This window comes from Caretta caretta, chromosome 8 (genome assembly GCF_965140235.1).
Source record: "Caretta caretta isolate rCarCar2 chromosome 8, rCarCar1.hap1, whole genome shotgun sequence".
Lineage (NCBI taxonomy): Eukaryota > Metazoa > Chordata > Testudines > Cheloniidae > Caretta > Caretta caretta.
In genome coordinates, this window is record NC_134213.1 from 58,349,981 (window position 1) to 58,371,486 (window position 21,506).

At 41.1% G+C, this 21,506-nt stretch overlaps 1 long non-coding RNA gene across 1 annotated transcript in view; it reads left to right on the forward strand.

The window, feature by feature from the left end:
• Positions 1-21,506, forward strand: part of LOC142073102 (uncharacterized) — a 31,035-nt gene that overhangs the window by 3,147 nt on the left and 6,382 nt on the right. Inside the window, exon 2 of the long non-coding RNA XR_012669788.1 lies at positions 13,947-14,070. This is a non-coding gene — a long non-coding RNA (uncharacterized LOC142073102). The remainder of the gene's footprint in view (positions 1-13,946; positions 14,071-21,506) is intronic.

Consider the following 21,506-nt stretch of genomic DNA (forward strand, 5'->3'; position numbering starts at 1 on the left):
ATCACCCTCAGTCTTTGCAAATGTAATGTATTTGTTCCACAGCCTGTTTTTAGAAAGTTATTTTTATATATATATATATATATATTTGGGAAAAAAGACCATATTAAACAAGTGTTCCAAGTATTAGGGCCTGTTTCACTTATCTCCATGACTATGATCTTTACAGAGCAATTTCATGGATGATTTGAACGATAACATATCAGATTTGGATTCTCAGTGTCAGGTAACAGGAAAATAAGAAACCTATTCAGTTTATCCCAGAAGTTTTGGATTCTGTCTCCAGTTTATTGACCCCCTAGGGCAGTGCTTTTTTTTTTTTTTAATTCATTGTACACTTATATAATCCAACAAGCTAAGTCCAGGAACATTTCTGTCTAAAGCTAGACTGAGAACATGTGCTATACGGTCTGCTCAGCTGAGATTTCTGTCTAAATAATTAAAATATTGTCCCATAAAGATTCTCTGTCTCAGGAAATTTCCCATCATGACAGTCAATCATTTCAGAGGTCAACTCAACCTTTCCTGCATTTACTTTTGTGTAAATTAACACCTGACAATAAAGAAAAGGGTATTGCCCTCAGAGCTAAGTTGCAGTGTTTTAACATCCCACTGAGGTATGCGAAAGACGGTGCCAATATAAAAAGAAAATAAAGGAGATGTCTGGACAACTTGCCAAAGGTCTGTATCATTCTTGGATTTATTGGCACTGAGTTAGCTATGGGAAAATAGCAGGACAATAGAATTTGTTTCTATAAAGTGGCCATGAGCTGTTTGCTAGTTGTCACATAACCAGTTCTTCAGGTTGCAGAGGATAAGACACAGACATTAACTATTCCAGCAGTTACCGTTTAGTTTAATTAGAGCCTCATATTTCCCTCCATGTATTTATGTGGAGAGGACCCAGGAGAGTTGCACCTCTTTGCCATGCATCCCCTTCCCCGCCATTTCATGGAAGCTCCTCTGACAGTATTGCATTGTTATGGCAGGAATCAACAAGTGGCTCTGTTACACAAAGGCTTGCAAATTCTTTTTCTTAGCATGCAAGTAGTGTACAGTCCTTGAAGAAATGCTGTATTGTTTGTTTGTTTGTTTGCTGTGGCTTCTTACAACAGCAAAAGTTTTCTTTTTCTCTGCCTTAATTTCTTTTACTAGTCAATTGCTTAGGATAGAGTTGCTTCCTGATGTTGATCATATATGCTGGCTAGCATATATACATACCATATTAATATGCATTATCCACACCATAGATAGAATATAGCCTACATCGGACTATGGTTTTTGTATAACCCTGATCACTTATGCTAAGTATCTCATAACCTCTAGGAACTTACTGAAGTAAGTTTTGGCTTGAGCATATAGGCAAGCTGTCAAGATCAGGACAGATGAGTGCTTAGTGCTTTACTATAGCAACAGAAAGGAAGCTTCTTTCACAGGTCTGTACTGAAATGACTCAAAGAAAGAGGACAAGACATATGATTGTTCAACCCTAGTACAAACCTAGAAGGTGCTGCCATGCCCTTTGGTACCTGAAATGCATGTATCCAGAATAAAGACATAAGGAATACACCATGGTACCAGAAAAATAAGGTAGAAAGCTGATTGGCTAAACCTAGTTTCAAATGTTGTTCACAGTTCCTTTTACTTGTGAACAGGTAGGGTATAAAATATATCTTTACATATATAACTTTGGGGAGAACACCTTCTGCATAAGGTGAATGTAACATTGCTGCACAAGATGCTTCCCAGAGACTAGTAACATAGAATTTTTGTTGTTGTTTTGGTACTGTATTAGTATTAGCTTAGAGCAATAAACTTGACTGACATTGGTTATTTGGCCTTTTGAATATATTTCATAATGAATCAAAGTATGGTAAAGAAACTCACTAGCATTTATCAACACTGGGAATGAGGTATTTGTGTTTTAGCTGAGATTTCTAAAAGCCGGGTTCATCTGCATGCTGTTTGTGACCATATCTGTTTAAGGACTGGTGTACATAATGTAATAGACTATAGTAAGAAAGTACCTTTGTGACTGATTTTCCTCCAGCAGAAGGTTGATCTACAAGGCTCTGACATCCACTACTCCTTGGCATAGGCGCAGCAATAGTAAATTGTGCTGGCCTGTTGCTCTGCTCTGCTCAACCTCACTTGAAAGTGAGGGGTTGTCCAGGGAAAGTGGCAGGCAGGAGTATCCCCAGCAGCAAGGCTGTAGTGGAGCTGCTTTGCCAAGGAATTGGAAGGGACTCTGAAGTCAGTATGCATGTGCTCATTCTATGACCTATACATGAGGTTTTGGATACATATTGAATGAAAACACTTAAAAGTGCCATTTGGGATGTTAGCATCTTGCTTCCCATTTTCTGAGATTTTAAAATTTGGAAATTAAAAATACTCCCTGGCATACAGAGCAAAACCCCACAGTTTTCTGGAATCTTTTTGGTGCAATCTTTCAATGTTTTTATTGTTTAACTATGGAACACATTTAATCGGCCTAATTCAGCCCAGCTGTTTGCATCTGCCTCTCTCAGGCTTCACTGGCTTCCTGACCATTCCTCATGTGTGAGTGGGTGGATGTTGGGGGAATCTTCAGCACATCTCCTGGTATGGGGAACTCCATTTCACTCCTCTCAACAGTATTGGAAGCCAATCAGAACTGCTTCTGCTGCCACAGATGCTCCGAGCCACAGACCTGCTTTTGGTCCTCTTCCAAGCCAAGGGTAACTGTTCTGGCCAATCTCTCCTGTCCAGTGGCAGCCTTGCTGAACACAAAACTGCAACTGATTGCAGTGACATTACATAGCTAGAAATGTAGGGCTTGTCTACACTAGCACGCTACAGCGCTGCAACTTTCTTGCTCAGGGGTGTGAAAAAACACCCCCTGAGTGCAGCAAGTTTCAGCGCTGTAAAGCGCCAGTGTAGACAGTGCCCCAGCGCTGGGTTTTGTTGGTTGTGGGTTTTTGTTTCTTTTTAATAGCACTGTGGGAGCTCTCTCCCAGTGCTCTGCTGTGACTACACAAGCCATGTTTAAGCGCTGCTGCGGCTTAACGGCAGCGCTTAACATGCACAAAACAAATGAATAATATAACATGCTCCACAACACCTGAGGCCAATTGTCCTTTAATTTACAGTGTTTTTAACTAATTACACCTAGCTTCCCCTGGTGTAAGTAAGAGGGAAAACGAGGCCCACCAGATGAGTTTTCTCTTAGGTTGGGGTGGCCAACCTGTGGCTCCGGAGACGCATTAGCTCTTCACAGGTTAATATGTGGCTCCTTACATAGGCACTGACTCCGGGGCTGGAGCTATAGATGCTAACTTTCCAACGTGCGGGGGAGTGCTCAGTGCTCAATCGCCTGCTCTGCCCCAGGCCCTGCCCCACTCCACCCATTCCCCCAAGCCTGCCATGCCCTCACTCTTTCCCCCATCCCCACCAGAGCCTTCTGTGCACTGTGTAACAGCTGATCGCGGGAGGCATGGGGCGGGAGCAGGAGGCACTGATTGGTGGGGCTGCCGGCGGGCAGGAGGCACTGCAGGTTGGAGTTTGAGGGGCTGCTGACATGTTAGTGGTGGCTCTCTAACAATGTACATTGGTAAATTCTGGCTCCTTCTCAGGCTCAGGTTGGCTGCCCCTGTCCTAGGTATTCACATTGCTTTATTTTTTTGTGGGGAGGAAAGTAGGAGAAACTTAAAAGCTTCTAAGTACTAACATACACTAAATGCATCCCGGAAATCAAAATAGTTTTAAAATGAAATCCTTGTTTTTATTGGGCTCCAAAGTACTAAGAATTCAGTGAAACAGATGTTGTAGAACTAAAACAGAGTACTTTGTATCACATGGCATAAATAAAAGAAAGAAACAAACACAAAACCTTAAAGGTGCCAGGCCTCTGTGTTTGAAATTCTTTTAGGCTTTGGCTCTTAATAGATATTCTTTACTATGTGCCTTGTTTCTTTCTTCCAATCCTCCTCTTCTCTCCCAACCTGTTTATCCATTGAAGTCAATAGGAGTTAAGGATGTATTAAATGCTTCGCTGAATTGGGAACCTCTGCATAACTTAGCTTCCCTGGCTTATTCTTTTCTTCAAGCATCATTCTTCAGATTTCCCACTACAATCTGACCTATTCTTTGTCAGTTCCATCAGTCAAAATTGCTCCCCAGGGCAGTTGGAGAGCACCATTAAAAATCAATCATTGATGCCATTTTGACTCATGGGCTGTGATTTCCTTCTTCACAGCTAAAATTCTTGTAGAAGTTGATCAAAGAGCAACAAGGCAAGAAACTAATAGAGAAAGAAATGTGTTCTACCTGGCTGAACATTAATCATACCTGAATTTTCTTTTTATACTCATTTGTAACAAAAACAAATTTTGAAACGTTGGAATTTCCTGTGGAATGTAACTTCCATTTCCCAACCAGTTCTAAGTGTTCATATTTGAATGAGCAGCTTAAAAAAATGTCCATAATTAATTAAGAAAAGGAGTACTTGTGGCACCTTAGAGACTAACCAATTTATTTGAGCATGAGCTTTCGTGAAAGCTTATGCTCAAATAAATTGGTTAGTCTCTAAGGTGCCACAAGTACTCCTGTTCTTTTTGCAAAGACAGACTAACATGGCTGTTACTCTGAAACCTGTCATAATTAATTATTATCTTTGCCTTGTTGTTCACTTAGTGATGTCTCCAAATTTACTAATTAACTCAAACTCATATAGAGCAGAAATATATAATTTATATTTCTTCCTTTTTTTGGCTGTTAAAGTGCATCTCAACAGTAATTCTTGTACTTTGTGTGAAAACATGCCACATTCAAACCATTACAGATCTCTTGTTGGAACAGAGATTCAAGGCAAAGTCTCTTTACTGTCCTTTTCATACCTGCACATATATATTGGCTAATTTTGAGTTCCATGCAGTTAACTGAAAATCTTCAGTTTGCAATCCATGCAGTCCCATACAGATAACTCCTTAAACTCGAAAAGAAAAGGAGGACTTGTGGCACCTTAGAGACTAACCAATTTATTTGAGCATAAGCTTTCGTGAGCTACAGCTCACTTCATCGGATGCATACTGTGGAAATTGCAGAAGACATTATATACACAGAGACCATGAAACAATACCTCCTCCCACCCCACTCTCCTGCTGGTAATAGCTTATCTAAAGTGATCACTCTCCTTACAATGTGTATGATAATCAAGTTGGGCCATTTCCAGCACAAATCCAGGTTTTCTCACCCTCCCCCCTTTTTTCAAAAACCACACACACAAACTCACTCTCCTGCTGGTAATAGCTTATCCAAAGTGACCACTCTCCCTACAATGTGCATGATAATCAAGTTGGGCCATTTCCAGCACAAATCCAGGTTTTCTCACCCTCCACCCCCCCTCCCCCACACACAAACTCACTTTCCTGCTGGTAATAGATCATCCAAAGTGACCACTCTCTTTACAATGTGTATGATAATCAAGGTGGGCCATTTCCAGCACAAATCCAGGTTCTCTCACCCCCATACACACACAAACTCACTCTCCTGCTGGTAATAGTTCATCCAAAGTGACCACTCTCCCTTCAATGTGCATGATAATCAAGGTGGGCCATTTCCAGCACAAATCCAGGTTTTCTCACCCACCCACCCCCCGCCACACACACACAAAAACTTACTCTCCTGCTGGCAATAGCTCATCCAAAGTGACCACTCTCCTTACAATGTGTATGATAATCAAGGTGGGCCATTTCCAGCATAAATCCAAGTTTAACCAGAATGCCGGGGGGGGGGGGGGGGGTAGGAAAAAACAAGGGGAAATAGGCTACCTTGCATAATGACTTAGCCACTCCCAGTCTCTATTTAAGCCTAAATTAATAGTATCCAATTTGCAAATGAATTCCAATTCAGCAGTTTCTCGCTGGAGTCTGGATTTGAAGTTTTTTTGTTTTAAGATAGTGACCTTCATGTCTGTAATTGCGTGACCAGAGAGATTGAAGTGTTCTCCGACTGGTTTATGAATGTTATAATTCTTGACATCTGATTTGTGTCCATTTATTCTTTTACGTAGAGACTGTCCAGTTTGACCAATGTACGTGGCAGAGGGGCATTGCTGGCACATGATGGCATATATCACATTGGTGGATGTGCAGGTGAACAAGCCTCTGATAGTGTGGCTGATGTTATTAGGCCCTGTGATGGTGTCCCCTGAATAGATATGTGGGCACAGTTGGCAATGGGCTTTGTTGCAAGGATAGGTTCCTGGGTTAGTGGTTCTGTTGTGTGGTATGTGGTTGTTGGTGAGTATTTGCTTCAGGTTGGGGGGCTGTCTGTAGGCAAGGACTGGCCTGTCTCCCAAGATTTGTGAGAGTGTTGGGTCATCCTTCAGGATAGGTTGTAGATCCTTAATAATGCGTTGGAGGGGTTTTAGTTGGGGGCTGAAGGTGACGGCTAGTGGCGTTCTGTTATTTTCTTTGTTAGGCCTGTCCTGTAGTAGGTGACTTCTGGGAACTCTTCTGGCTCTATCAATCTGTTTCTTCACTTCCGCAGGTGGGTATTGTAGTTGTAAGAATGTTTGATAGAGATCTTGTAGGTGTTTGTCTCTGTCTGAGGGGTTGGAGCAAATGCGGTTGTATCGCAGAGCTTGGCTGTAGACGATGGATCGTGTGGTGTGGTCAGGGTGAAAGCTGGAGGCATGTAGGTAGGAATAGCGGTCAGTAGGTTTCCGGTATAGGGTGGTGTTTATGTGACCATTGTTTATTAGCACTGTAGTCTCCAGGAAGTGGATCTTTTGTGTGGACTGGACCAGGTTGAGGTTGATGGTGGGATGGAAATTGTTGAAATCATGGTGGAATTCCTCAAGGGCTTCTTTTCCATGGGTCCAGATGATGAAGATGTCATCAATATAGCGCAAGTAGAGTAGGGGCGTTAGGGGACGAGAGCTGAGGAAGCGTTGTTCTAAATCAGCCATAAAAATGTTGGCATACTGTGGCGCCATGCAGGTACCCATAGCAGTGCCGCTGATGTTATACGTTGCCCCCAAATGTAAAATAGTTATGGGTAAGGACAAAGTCACAAAGTTCAGCCACCAGGTTAGCCGTGACATTATCGGGGATAGTGTTCTTGACGGCTTGTAGTCCATCTTTGTGTGGAATGTTGGCATGTTCCCAGAAGTCACCTACTACAGGACAGGCCTAACAAAGAAAATAACAGAACGCCACTAGCCGTCACCTTCAGCCCCCAACTAAAACCCCTCCAACGCATTATTAAGGATCTACAACCTATCCTGAAGGATGACCCAACACTCTCACAAATCTTGGGAGACAGGCCAGTCCTTGCCTACAGACAGCCCCCCAACCTGAAGCAAATACTCACCAGCAACCACATACCACACAACAGAACCACTAACCCAGGAACCTATCCTTGCAACAAAGCCCATTGCCAACTGTGCCCACATATCTATTCAGGGGACACCATCACAGGGCCTAATAACATCAGCCACACTATCAAAGGCTCGTTCACCTGCACATCCACCAATGTGATATATGCCATCATGTGCCAGCAATGCCCCTCTGCCACGTACATTGGTCAAACTGGACAGTCTCTACGTAAAAGAATAAATGGACACAAATCAGATGTCAAGAATTATAACATTCATAAACCAGTCAGAGAACACTTCAATCTCTCTGGTCACGCAATTACAGACATGAAGGTCGCTATCTTAAAACAAAAAAACTTCAAATCCAGACTCCAGCGAGAAACTGCTGAATTGGAATTCATTTGCAAATTGAATACTATTAATTTAGGCTTAAATAGAGACTGGGAGTGGCTAAGTCATTATGCAAGGTAGCCTATTTCCCCTTGTTTTTTCCTACCGTCCCCCCCTCCAGACATTCTGGTTAAACTTGGATTTATGCTGGAAATGGCCCACCTTGATTATCATACACATTGTAAGGAGAGTGGTCACTTTGGATGAGCTATTGCCAGCAGGAGAGTAAGTTTTTGTGTGTGTGTGGCGGGGGGTGGGTGGGTGAGAAAACCTGGATTTGTGCTGGAAATGGCCCACCTTGATTATCATGCACATTGAAGGGAGAGTGGTCACTTTGGATAAGCTATTACCAGCAGGAGAGTGAGTTTGTGATTCTGTGTTTTGGTGGGGTGGGGGTGAGAGAACCTGGATTTGTGCTGGAAATGGCCCAACTTGATTATCATGCACATTGTAGGGAGAGTGGTCACTTTGGATAAGCTATTACCAGCAGGAGAGTGAGTTTGTGTGTGTGGTTTTTGAAAAAAGGGGGGAGGGTGAGAAGACCTGGATTTGTGCTGGAAATGGCCCACCTTGATTATCATACACATTGTAAAGAGAGTGGTCACTTTGGATGGGCTATTACCAGCAGGAGAGTGGGGTGGGAGGAGGTATTGTTTCATGGTCTCTGTGTATATAATGTCTTCTGCAGTTTCCACAGTATGCATCCGATGAAGTGAGCTGTAGCTCACGAAAGCTTATGCTCAAATAAATTGGTTAGTCTCTAAGGTGCCACAAGTACTCCTTTTCTTTTTGCGAATACAGACTAACACGGCTGTTACTCTGAAACCTATCCTTAAACTCAGAGGTCCTGTCCCTGCTATATGATATTGGATAATCCATCACCTAGTTTGGTGGCATTCGCAGTCAGAGATGGTCAGAAAATGGAGGTTTCTTCCACAGAAAATTTGAAAATGAAAACAATTAGTTTTTGGTCAAAATTTTCAGTGGAAAAGTTTGATTTTTTTTGTTTTTGTTTTTAAACCCCCAAAACCATTTTTTTTTTAAATTTGGTGGCTTTTTTTAGCAACAGAAACATGATTTTTTTTTTTTGGTCTTCTGACCAATTTAAAAATTCAACAAAAGTAGAGGCTTTCTGTAAAAACATTTAATTTAGTCAAAAACCCAATTTCAGTTGGGGGCCTGGGGGGGGGGGAATGCTGGCCAGACTACCTAAACTGACACCTGTTGGTCAGACTAGCTAAGCTTCTGCGGACCATATATCAGAGTCACAATGCCTTCTTACAACCTATCTAATGTAACGTTGTAACCCTTAGCTCCTGATATGGAATGCCGCTATGCAAACTTTCTGGTTGAATCTGGCAAATCTCTGTTAAACACATGATTGTTTGAAACAATGGTATTGATGGAATGGTAATGGACTCTAATACCAGTTATGAGGTAGGTTTTCCAAAGTATCTAGTCCCGTAGAATGTCACTGGGACTTGTACTTTGAAATCCCTTAGGAGCTTTTGAAATTCTCCCTCTGTAGTTAGGCAGTGGGGCTTAGTGGATAACATACTAGACTGGGGGATCTGGGTTCTATTCTGGGCTTGGCCACAGACCTGCTGTGTGATCTTGGGCAAGTCACTTCACTATTCTGTGTCTCAGTTTCCCCATCTGTAAAATGGAGATGATTATCTTCTTTGAGATCTACTGATGAAAAGGGCTATATGAGTATATAAATTATGATTACTACATATATAGCTTCAGCATTTGCTTTAATAAGAGATGTTTTAAATTTTCTTTTTTTTAAATTCCTTAAAGTATAATCATAAGAGTTCCTAAGGACTTACGAAAACATAACCTTAAAGATTACATATTTATTATGACTGATGGGCACAAATTTAACAAGAATAATAAACAATTTCAACTGTGTCAGTCAAAAGGGTATGTAAGTGCTAAAGCTATGCTGCATAGAAGGTGAACTCACCCTTTCTTTTACTCAGCAATGTCCATTAGAGCAATTTGTTTCAAATTGCCTCGTACACATATTAAATCCTTGCATTTCTTCCATCATGAAATTGGCACCTTTTTGTTTTAGTAATAGTATCACCATATATTGCTTTGAGTGTAATCCAGGGTGCTAATTTAAAGGTTGCAATAAAATATCTTTTATTTGTATCACTTTTAAAAAAAAATACCTCATATAAAGTAAGCTGTTATAGGAAAAGTTTTTGAACACCTCATTCTGATTAAGGTTATGATTTGATTACAAAACAAGTTCTCAGTGTTGACCTTTGCTTCACACAGACCCACAATATCAATTGCCAGACAATGTTTAAGGATAGTAAGATGTGTGCTTGGGCATCATACAGGTGAAATTCACAAATCTGCTCTTAAGGGCAATTAGTCTACTGTGCATGTGTGCTGAGGCGCGGTGCCTTCTGCAGATTTATAGTGGAGTTTTCAAAAGCACCTAAGGGCCAGGAATTTTAAACCGGATTTAGATTGTTGCTTGTCTCTGTGTTGCAAGGCCCAAGGGTGGGATTTTTTTAAAGGTATTTTGGTGCCTAAAGACACAGACAGACATCTAGTCGTCTTCTTCAACACTTAGCCGAACAGTCAGCCGTAGTGATCATTCGCCATTTGGTCCATTCCTGCGCGGCTGCAAGGGCTTGACGGCCCACGAGAGTCCAACACTCAAACAGACTTGATGAACCCATTTCCTGGAGTGCCTCGTGAAATCCGTTGGGACTCTGTATAGATGAACAATGTCATCAGCATAGTCAAGGTTTGAGAGTGAGAGATCAACAATCTTAATGCCTATGGACGGAATGCATTATGAAATCTATTGCCTGACAAAAAAGTGGAGGGGTCAAGATGCAGCCCTGCCTGACACCAGATACAGATTTTAAGTGTGCTGACCTCTGATTCCCCAGACTTACATGGTCTGTGGTTCCATTATGCAGCTCTCTAATCAAGCCCAGCACAGTGGTAGGGACACCTATGCTCTTTAAGGCCTTCCATAGCATAACATGGTCAACTGAATCAAATGCAGCCTTAAGATCAATGTATGCTACATGCAGGGGCTTCCTGAACTCATGGTGTATCTCCGAAAACAAGCGAAGGCCAAAATGATGTCTGAGGTGGACTGGTTCCTTATAAAACCCAACTGTTGGAGGCGATGCTTCCAATGTAGCAGAGGCTTCAAGCACGCCACCAGAACATGCACAAACACCTTCCCTGGAAGGTGATCAGCCTGTAGCTCTTACATTCACTGCATGGTCCCTGGCCCTTATAAATGAAATCACAATACCATCCTTCCAGGTGGTTGGCAAGGTTCCAGTTCTCCACACCAGATGAAAGATAGCCAGAAGTGATTCTACTATAGGGTCAAACAGCACATTTTAACAGTTCTGGGGGGATGCCATCAGTGCTGGCTGTGTGTCCATTGTTCAGTTTACAGATGTCAAGCTTCACTTCATCCAATGTTGGTGCATCGGTACAAGTGTGTGCGTTCGGAACTGCAGTGGTTGCCAGATCATTCAGCTCTGAGCAAGCAGCAGCTGGAGAGTAATTCAACATACTGATATTGTTCCACCCACCATGAGAAAATGTCATCATCCAATTTACATGGCTGGCCTTGGCTGTTATTCAGGATGTCGTTTGTAGCGACTACCTTTTGACCACTGAGATTGCGGATTGTGTGAAATTCTGGCTTTAAGTCGCCCCTGGCTAAGCCAAATTCAACATTGTCCACCACTTGGTTATAATATGCCCTGTGATCACGGAGTGCCAGGGTGTTAAATTTTCACTTCAGCTGCTTGTGGGTACTCTTATCGCTATGCTGGCAGATGTGGCCTTCAATGTAATTATCTGGAGGGCCTCCCCGATAGTTAGGGTCAGCATGCTGGATGCACATAGCCAATTGTTTGCTCAACAGACTGGTGGAGGATAGAAGCAGATAGAGACCAGGCAACCTCCATGTCATTCAGCAGTTTGGCTAGAGCCGAGAATCTATTGCTGACATTGATACAAAACCTGTTGGCTAAACCTGGCTCGCGAAGTGCGTCAATATCAAACTTCTTCATCACAGAGGGCTTACTTCCTCGTTGGAGTATCAACACCATATGGACAACCACTAGGTGGTGATCTGTGTTTGGCCAGACATTCTACACCACAATATACTCTACAGAAGGTGAAGAGAAGTCTTTAAACCATGATTTGAGGATTTCAATAACTCAGACATAGGTGAGAGGTTTCTTGCAAGAGTGGGTGGGTGAGATTCTGTGGCCTGCACTGTGCAGGAGGTCAGACTAGATGATCATAATGGTCCCTTCTGACCTTAATATCTATGAGTCTATGAGATGCCTGTCACATGTGATGATATGGTCCATCTCCTTCTGAGTAATGCCATTGTGAGAGATCAGTGACATCTGATATATGTCGCTTGAACCATGACCCAAGAATGGAAAGCTTCTGGGAGGCGCAGAATGTGAGCAAGCAGCAAGAGTGATCATTGGGTATACCTGAACCATAATGACCAATGACCTCTTCAAACCCAGTTCACAGAGAGCCAGTAACTGCATTTAGGTCACCCAGGATCATGAAATTATCATGTGGAGGGACCATGCATACTAGAGATTCCATTTGATCTTAAAAATGATCTTTAACTGAATCAACAGATTCCTCTGTCAGCGCATAGACTAGTATGACAGCGAGGTAACCGTGCCAATGTTTAAGATGTGCAATAAGTAACTGAGAAGACATGGGTATCCAGGTTATCAAGAAGGACTTGACCTTGCTTCACAGTAGCAGAGCTACCCCATGTCAGTGGTTGAGACTGCCAGAATACAGAAGTGAGGAATCTTCCACCTCTTGATGTTCATGATGTATCAGCGTTGCTTCTGTTAGGCCTGCGATTGATATGCCAAGACAGTCCATTTCACATGAGACAGCAACCTGATGACCACTCTTGTGATGGGTTTCAATATTCCGGGTTGCAATTTTGATGGACAAGTTGAGATCCCAGACACAATTGGATGTTTTATAATGGTATACTGCAGACATGCCTGCCAACATCAGAGGACGTGCATCCTCAGGGCATCTTTAGCATGAGTCCATCATATTTGCGCCGAGGGAAGACAGCACTGGCAAGGCATCTACATATGAGAATAAGGCAGGGGCTTTAACCCTGGTGCAGAGTGCTAAGTTATTCATGGTCAAAAGCAAGAGTGATGATTATTCCAAAAAAATACCTCATCTCACTGGGATGAGATGGAGATACAGCAACGTGACCCTTTTTCTGGTCTACCGGTACTGGCTTCATGTTTGTGACCCAAGCCATTGAGTCTTTCTCAGTGACTTCCTTCTTCACACTGCATCTTCACCACCTGTCTTAGCCATCATTTTCAGGATTCTTGTTGGATCTGTCCACCTTGCAGAATTCTCAAGGCGATATTCCGGATAAGCTTTCATCACTGATGGCATAGCTCCAATGAGAGATCCCCTACTTCAGATGTTATACCTCTTCACCATGATGAGGTACAGGTCGGACTCAGGGGGAGACATCTAGTGGGAGTTTTCAAAAGTGCCTAGGCACTACCCACTTATTTGCACTTCTAAAAAAATACCTTTAAAAAAATTTGGCCCTAAGTGATTTAGGAGTTGTCTCACTGAAAGTGAATAATGTTCACTACTGAGTTACTGACCCTACTGACAGTTATGGTGGTTTCCATCCAGGACTTCCATTAAATCACTTCATTTAGAATGTTCAGCAGATTGGTTCAGTTCAAAGCATTTACAACCACAATGTGGGAAACCGTGATGTTAATAATAATGCCTAGCTCTTATAATAACTCTTTTTTTCAGTGGATCTCAGCTCTTTACAAAGCAGATATGTATCATTGTACCTATTTTACAGATGGTGAAACTGAGGTACAGAGAGGTGAATAGATTTGCCCCAGGTCACCCAGGAGGCTAGAGGCAGAGCCAGGAATAGAACTAAAATCTTCTGAGTCCCATTCCAGTGCTCTATTCTCTAGGCCACATGGCCTGATAACACAATTTCATGTCAATATCCTAAGCATTTTTATGATGGATTGGTCACCATAAATTGGTCAATATTTCTCATTCTCCACTATCTTACATATCCTGTGGTCATTTACACTCATGTAAAGACTGTGTAAGTGAGTGTAAACCACACATTCATTTCATGCAGATGTCAAGGGTTACTGCTGAGGAAATGTGCTGCAGCATTCTGTGCTACATGGAGTTTCCTGAGGACCGATGGCTTCATTCTCATGTATATTGCATTGCTGAAGTCCAGGCAAGAGGTGACAAAGGTATGTGTAACTGAAGCCAGGTCACTGTCTTTCAGGATGGGATGGAACCTCCTAGCCAACTAGAGACAATAGAGAGCATTATTCATGTATGATGCTATGTGAGAGCTTAGCATCGGGAAGAAATTCAAGATCTCTCTCAAATTATGGACTGAATTGATCAATTGTGGGTGTATGCCTTCAGCCAAAGGGACAGCAGTGTGGCTGCAAATTCTTTAAAGGTGCTTTCCTTTTCAACATACACACTCTCTTGTTCAGATTTAGTTTCAATCAGCTTATCCATGAGCTGATCTCATGTCAGTACTGGGCCATTTGGTGGTGGTATGTGGGGAAGATAAATAGGACAGGTGCAGGACCCCTGACTTAATTGGTTATTCCTGATTTATATTTTTAAGCAAGAAGAATCCAGCCCAATATTGAAGCTTTCAGTGATACAATATCTCCAAAGTCTTTACCTTCTCAGGGACAATATGGCAAACATTATTCTGAGAAATAAGAAATAGTATTGCTGTGGTTTTCACAGCCTGTGGAACTGTTCAGACTAAACTTGGACAAACCACAGAAGATTATGGTCTTCAACATGCATAGTTCTGGGCTATAGCTGGTGTGGAACAGGGGTTTTGTATCTGGATATAGATGATGGACTCCTTCCCTAGGCACTACTGCCTTTTTCAATAGGGTCCATAAGTACTGTAGGATCAAAGACAATGTACACCTCACATCTGGAAAAGGAAAGCCTCCAGCACTCAGAGAGCAATATTTTCTGAAAATAGTCTCCCCACTTGTCACATATCTCAAGTATCCTGCATGTATAATCCACTGTAAAATTAATAATCCATTGAAATCACAGTCTGCTTCACCAAGTCTTTAGAAGCAAAGCTATCTGCCTACCACGTAATCACAGTCAGGAGTGAATTATCCTTTGCAGCTGATACTGCCTACATTTCAAGCAGATTTTGAAGGTGAAAACAATGAGGCAAAATAATATAAAATTAAATTATTTTTTTTTAGGGACCAACCTCAACCTTTCTCCCAAACTTTAGTCCAGAGTTGCATATGGTATGCAGCTACTGAAAAATTCCCAATTTGGACGACTGGAACATACGTGGAAGGATACTTTGTGTCTTCTACACAGATACTGCACATTATCACTTTGAGGAGCTCAGATCTGCTTGATAGATCTGATAGGTGTCACAGTAACTTAGTACCAGTGTATTCCTACTGTTGTCATAATTATGTTGATAGCCCAATGACCTATATTTCTTTTAGTGGCATGCATTCTTTTAAGATCTACAACTATTGCATAAGATTAGAGTCTTTGGAAATATAAAATGGAAATCTGTGGCTAACAAATGTATAAAAAATAAATCCAGCAAGTGTTCTGTGAGAAACATCTTGTAACATAGCTGAACAGAGAGGACTAAACTGGCAAATTGTTTTCTCTGACTTCTTTATTTCCTTTGGCTAGTATAAGGCTACCTACAGATTCACATTCAAGCTCCTTGAATCATCATGACACTCTACTGAACTAAAGTGGAAATGACTTTGAAAGAAACCAGTTCAAAACACATTGGGAAACTTTTGCTGGGCATTGGCCACAGTAGTACATGAGAAACTCCTGTGGTTGTGCATAATTGGTTTTGTTCAGTGTGCTACTCATCTCACATATGCTTTGACATAAATCTCTCATTCAAATTCGTGTTTTATCCAGTTGGTAGCTTTTCCAGGTTCCATATTACTTTATGACCTGTGGCTTAGGCTTGTTTTCATTGCTTGGTGGTAGCTGAGATTTTGCCTGCTATGTATTTGTTTTTTCTTCAAAGGCATTCTCTTTGATTCACCCGCCTATTCAGAAACATGTTCTCCATGTGGTATTTTATTTCTGAATCTTATTTCTTGAACATAAAATGTTTTTATCCCACAGTTCCTTTATTATTCTTTTTGCATATTATACTAATACCCACAAAATACAGATGGAAGTCATCTTGTGACAATTGCTTACTTTAGTCCTTCTGTTGTTCTTGGGAATATATTTCTAATAATCTTCTATAATCATTTGGCTCTGGGTTACCTATGGGTTCCACATTAGTTCTTGTGCCAGTTGTGTTTTTGTTCAGCACCACCTCTCTCCGTTCTGGTTTTGAAACACCAGACTTTTGATGTTTTCATAGCCATAGGTGCCTGAGTACTATATATAATTATCTACGTTCTGTTGCCAGCCTACGTGATGATAGGAGTATCAAAAACACGTATTATACTTTATATGAAAAGAATTGTACATGTAATTGGATTTTCAGGTGTATTAACTTTTTTCAGGTGTATTGAAAATAACAAAACAAGCAATGTCAATGTGAATTCAGACCAAGAGAAGATATTTGCTAGACCAGCATAAAACCAGAAACAGGTTTATTTGCCTCATGAGTATTGCACTTTAAGAATGAATGAGCATCAATTTAGGATGGTTTGACAGTGTTTGTGTTTGTTGATTTTGATGGCATAGTGTCAGACCATCTCTGTGTTTTCCTTTGTGTTTGTTTGAAGCCCCCAATCCAGCGAAGCACTGAATCGTGCTTAGCTATTAGAGTTTAAATACTTTGCTGGGTTGAGGCCTGAGGTGCAAAGGTGGAAAATATGGTTGATGTACCTGAGGATGCCTGCTTCAAGAAACCATAGGTCTCGCTCTAATTTTAAAACAAAACACACAACGTGCAAACTTGCCAAGAAAATCTTGATGGGCACATAAAAAGGGTAAACAAACAGAAATGGTTCGGATAGGAAAAGAAATAAAGAGAACTTAATCCAAAATAAAACGCAAGCTATTATTTTGTGTGGTTAAATACCCTCAGTTGATACCTCTATTTATTAATGTTCATATCCCTGTGGACTTTCTGGCTTCAGTTGGGATCAGAAGTACAAATACTAAAATGTCATAAAAAAGGCTATTTTCTAACTATTTCTAGTCTGATGAAATTCAGCAAGTACTTGTGAGATTTCTAATCTAGTTTTCAGAAAGAGCTCTGCTGATATAAACTATTCTTTTCATTTATAAAACATTTTTCACCCATAGAACTCTAAACATTTTACAATGGCACATTATTAACTCTGTTTCACATAGAGGGAAAGTGAAGAACTGAGTCATTAATTGACTTGTCCAAGGTCACACAACAAGTCAGAATCAGGAATTGAACTTATGACCAGAAGCGGCTTTAATGCATTTGTGGAGGTAGGCAAAACAAAATGTGTCCTCCTTTCCCCAACCCCCTGCCCCAAACCAAACAAACAAAGGATACCTAAAAAAACCCATTATCAGCTCCATTTACACTGCTCCCACCAGTATGCATTGAGATGGCCTGAGTACTTTGGAACGGGTTAGGAGGATGATTCATTGGCATACATTAGTAACTCATTTTACATAAAACACGTGGATAGCAAGTATGTGTAGCTCCTCCTCCTCCAGCCAACCACTGTAGAAGTAGAAGCCTGCAGCATGTTCATTTTAAGACTAGTGATCGGTTTACATCATTTTACATTTTCAAGGCTATCTTTGCGAGGAAAAGATGTAGAGGCTTCCCTTAAAAAAAATCTTTTACAGTCTGATTTCCCCTGAGTGGGGCCTGTGGGGCTTCTGGCAGTGGTGTAGGTAGGACTGCAAATTTGGGTGGGCCCCGACTTTCAGGTTGGCGGGCAATGACAGGATGGGCAGGAGGGATCAGGGGGCTGCCTCCTCCCACTCCTCCAGCCGGCCTTTACTGGGGGCAAGTGGGGCTCTGCATCTGGCCTTGTGTGTGTGTGTGATGGAAGCTCTGGCTAGGGGTCCTCCAAACCCTCAGCCCTGGGAGGAGACACCGCTCTCCAGCGTGCACTTCTGGCACCTGTCCCACCATCCCACAGTGGCTCTCTATCTCTCTTTTGATCTCCTCTCTGCCTGCCTGGCAACCACCCTGCTGCATGCTCTCCAGAATTGTGTGCTGCTGCCCTGGTCTCATGGGGGCGGGGCTAGCACTGGGGCTGGAGGGGAGCCAGGCCAGGCACCTAGGCACATGGCTGGGCAGGGCAGGGGCAGCACTACATCCCCTGCTCAGATTTGGGTGGGCTTGTCAGCAGTCACCTCAGAAAGTAGCCACAGGGTTTTCAATTGTATTAACTTGGGGAAAATAACAAATAAAACAAGCAATGTCAGGGAGAATTCAGAACAAGGAGAAGATACCTATCAGACCACAATATAAAACCAGAAGCAGGTTTGTGTGTATTGTGAGCATTTCCTTAGAGCGAATGACCATCAATATTAGGATGGTTTGAGGGTGCCGGTTTGTTGAGTCTGGTGGTATGGTGTAAGATCCCTCCATTTTCCATTGTGGCTTATACGCACAATTCTGAAAAAAACAATTCCTTCTCTGCTTGCCTCTTGGGGGAGAGGGCAAACAGCTTACTTCAGCCCTGTAGCACATCAGTAAATTGCTACTCACTCCACACTGGCTCATCAACTCCAGCAAGCAAAAGCCAGGGATGAAGCCAAGCCTCCACCCACTCCCTGGACACCTGCTCCAGAGAAGGACTAAGAAGAGTACTTCCACTTACTACTATAGACTTAGATCCTGTTTCCAGGTAGCCCATGTTAAGGCATAAAGGGAGTTCTAATTTCCTCTTACTCCCTAGTGCAGGTACATAGCCAAACCACAACCTAGCCCTGTATTTATAATGGAAAATAAAAGTAAAATGAAAAAAAAAAGTATAAAGTAGACTGTGGCAACTCTAACTTGCAGCTTTGTCCACTGCCCATATGTACACAGGTCACAAGGATGACCAAAGCTTGGTTATGGTGGTGAAGCATATTGAGATACCACAAACTTTTATCAATCCCGGAGATCTGATCATGCCTGAACCACAGGGCTTGGTGGGACAGGGTCAGGAAAATAAAATCTATATCCAATTTTTTCAGCTTCCTCTAATGCATGTAGTGATTTATAGACAATATTTGAAATGTACTTCTAGGGTCTTGTGTTCACTGGGAAAGTGAACACAAAGAGGTATCTTTTTCTACACGTCACCTGTGGTCATTATTCTGTTACCTAACTCAAGTGTTAAAAATTGAGAATAAAAAAAAATATATTTCTTTTTCAAAGGAAGGCCATTTTTGTACTAGCTCTTCTTTCAAAAAGGTTTGCCAATTTATTATGAAAGAGAGAAAACATATCACATTCTCACTCTTCTCCAAAATGCAAAAGAAGAAAAAAATGCAGTGATATCTCAAGAATGTATATATATAAGTTTACCTGAGAAAGTTATTAATTTCAGTGTATAGGTTTCCAGGATGCCCCCTGGTCAATGCAGTGCAGCTCCATATTGGCTCAGCAGTCCAACTATGTTTATCACAATGCAGAATCTGGCCTAAATTGCTTATACAGTAGAACAAGCAATTTTCTGCCCCAATTTCATATTTCTAAAAATAGGGGGATTTTTTCCCACATTGATTTTTGTTATATTGAAGGATATGAATACTTGACTAAAAGCACAGCTAACAACACAGCTGCTTGTAACATAAATCAAAGGAATGAAACATTTCCATCATATTTTGAAAGCCAGTCAAGTTCTCGTATAAACAGTTCTAATTCACAGATGCACTATACTTGGTATTTTATACAGCTCATATTTTGACGGCTATTATCAATGTTTAAAACCTTCTAAACTTTAGTTAGACAATGGAAAAATGATATTATTCTCAGACTTTAACAACATGAGCACTGAATCTGTAATGGTAGTTATTCTAATTAATAGTATTCAGCCTTTTTTAGAACAATAAATTTATGCACACATGCACCCTCAGTGTGTATATCAATGCAGAACAGAAAGAAACACACTAAAAAATGTTACTGCTGTAAGCAGACAGTATTTTCTCAGTTTTGACAGTCTGATGTAGTTAACAAGCCAGTATGTCAAAGCTAACACTTTTTCTATTATACGTGTTAGTGTTCCCCTAGGAAAAAGCTGCAAGATTTATAAAGCAAATATCAATATAGAAATTCATATGGTGTGTAGAACTATTGTTCTAGACAGGCCAACTAACCCTAATTAGAACTGACAATATAATATTATGTAGATTATGTACACACGTGCCGTAGGCATGTGTGGAAAAAGAATGGTGTTGAAATGAATTTGACAATGGTTCTTGGATTTTATATGGGGTGGAAGCTAAGGGTTGCACAAGTGCTATTTGAATTTGGGGAAAGGGGCTTATATGATGAAGGGGTTTAGTGTGGGAGAAAGGCGAGGTGAGATGAATATGTAATGTGGAAAGGATAAGGGTGGACCTGACTGGTTGTCTTGGTTTCCTACTGTTTAGATTATTGGTATGTGCACTTGTTTAAACAACAACAGTAGTATTTAGTAGGGGATACTGTACTGAGCAAAAGAAGCTGAATTGTGTTGAAAATTTATAAGTTTCAGTGTGTGAAACATGGGGAGTATATCCAACTAGATTAATCAGAAATTCTTGGACCTGAATCCAGGCTTGGCTGCAAATTTCAATGCAATCAATACACCTGCCCCCAATATAATGCCTGTATTGTCCCATGTAAAACAGTACTGATAGTACTATGCAAACACTACATAAAAAGTGTATATGGATGTAAACATATATAGTGTATGTTACAATTGTTTGTATTAAAACAAAGGGACAGGTAATCAGCTTGTGTAAACCAATTTAGCTCCACTGAAATCAATGAAGTGATGCCAATCTCTGCCAGCTGAGGGTCCAGCCTTAAGGCCAAATTCATCCTTGTAGCAATTCCATTGAAGTCAGAAGAGCTACACCATTGCTGAATTTGATCCATGTGATATATGAAACACAACCTAGATGGCTGATATGTGTATTCCAGAAAAATATGAACATACAATCACATGCATAATATTTTAGATATAATGTAAGTGTGCATACATATTGTGTACACAAATTTAATGCTAAAAGGTAGAACTGGGTGGTTTTTTATATGTTCTGTCATGCCAGCATTTACCATCACCCAAAAGACCCCAAAAACCAAATAATAATAATAGTTATCTTTTGAAAAAGAATGGCAAAACTGTCACTTATCTGGTTAATCACACAAAATTGCCAAAAACAAATAAACATTAAGTTGGTGTATAGCAATAATATTTGGTGAAATGTGTTCCTTTCTGAAGTTAGATTTGAATGTATTTTCTGCATGAATTGTGGCAAAAGTTGAGCCATTAAGAAATTAAATGGCAAGCATCAATTTCCATATCATTGCAAGATTGCTTTGGCCTTATATTGGGACAGTGAGGCAGATAATTGTGCCTGACCATAGTGAGTATTATAAAGGAAATAAGTTAACAAATTTTCCTTTTGTCTGTAGGTCTGTCTTGACATTAGTCATTGAATGTGTGTGTGAGGGGTCATTTCTTGGAAAACAAGATTAGGGAGG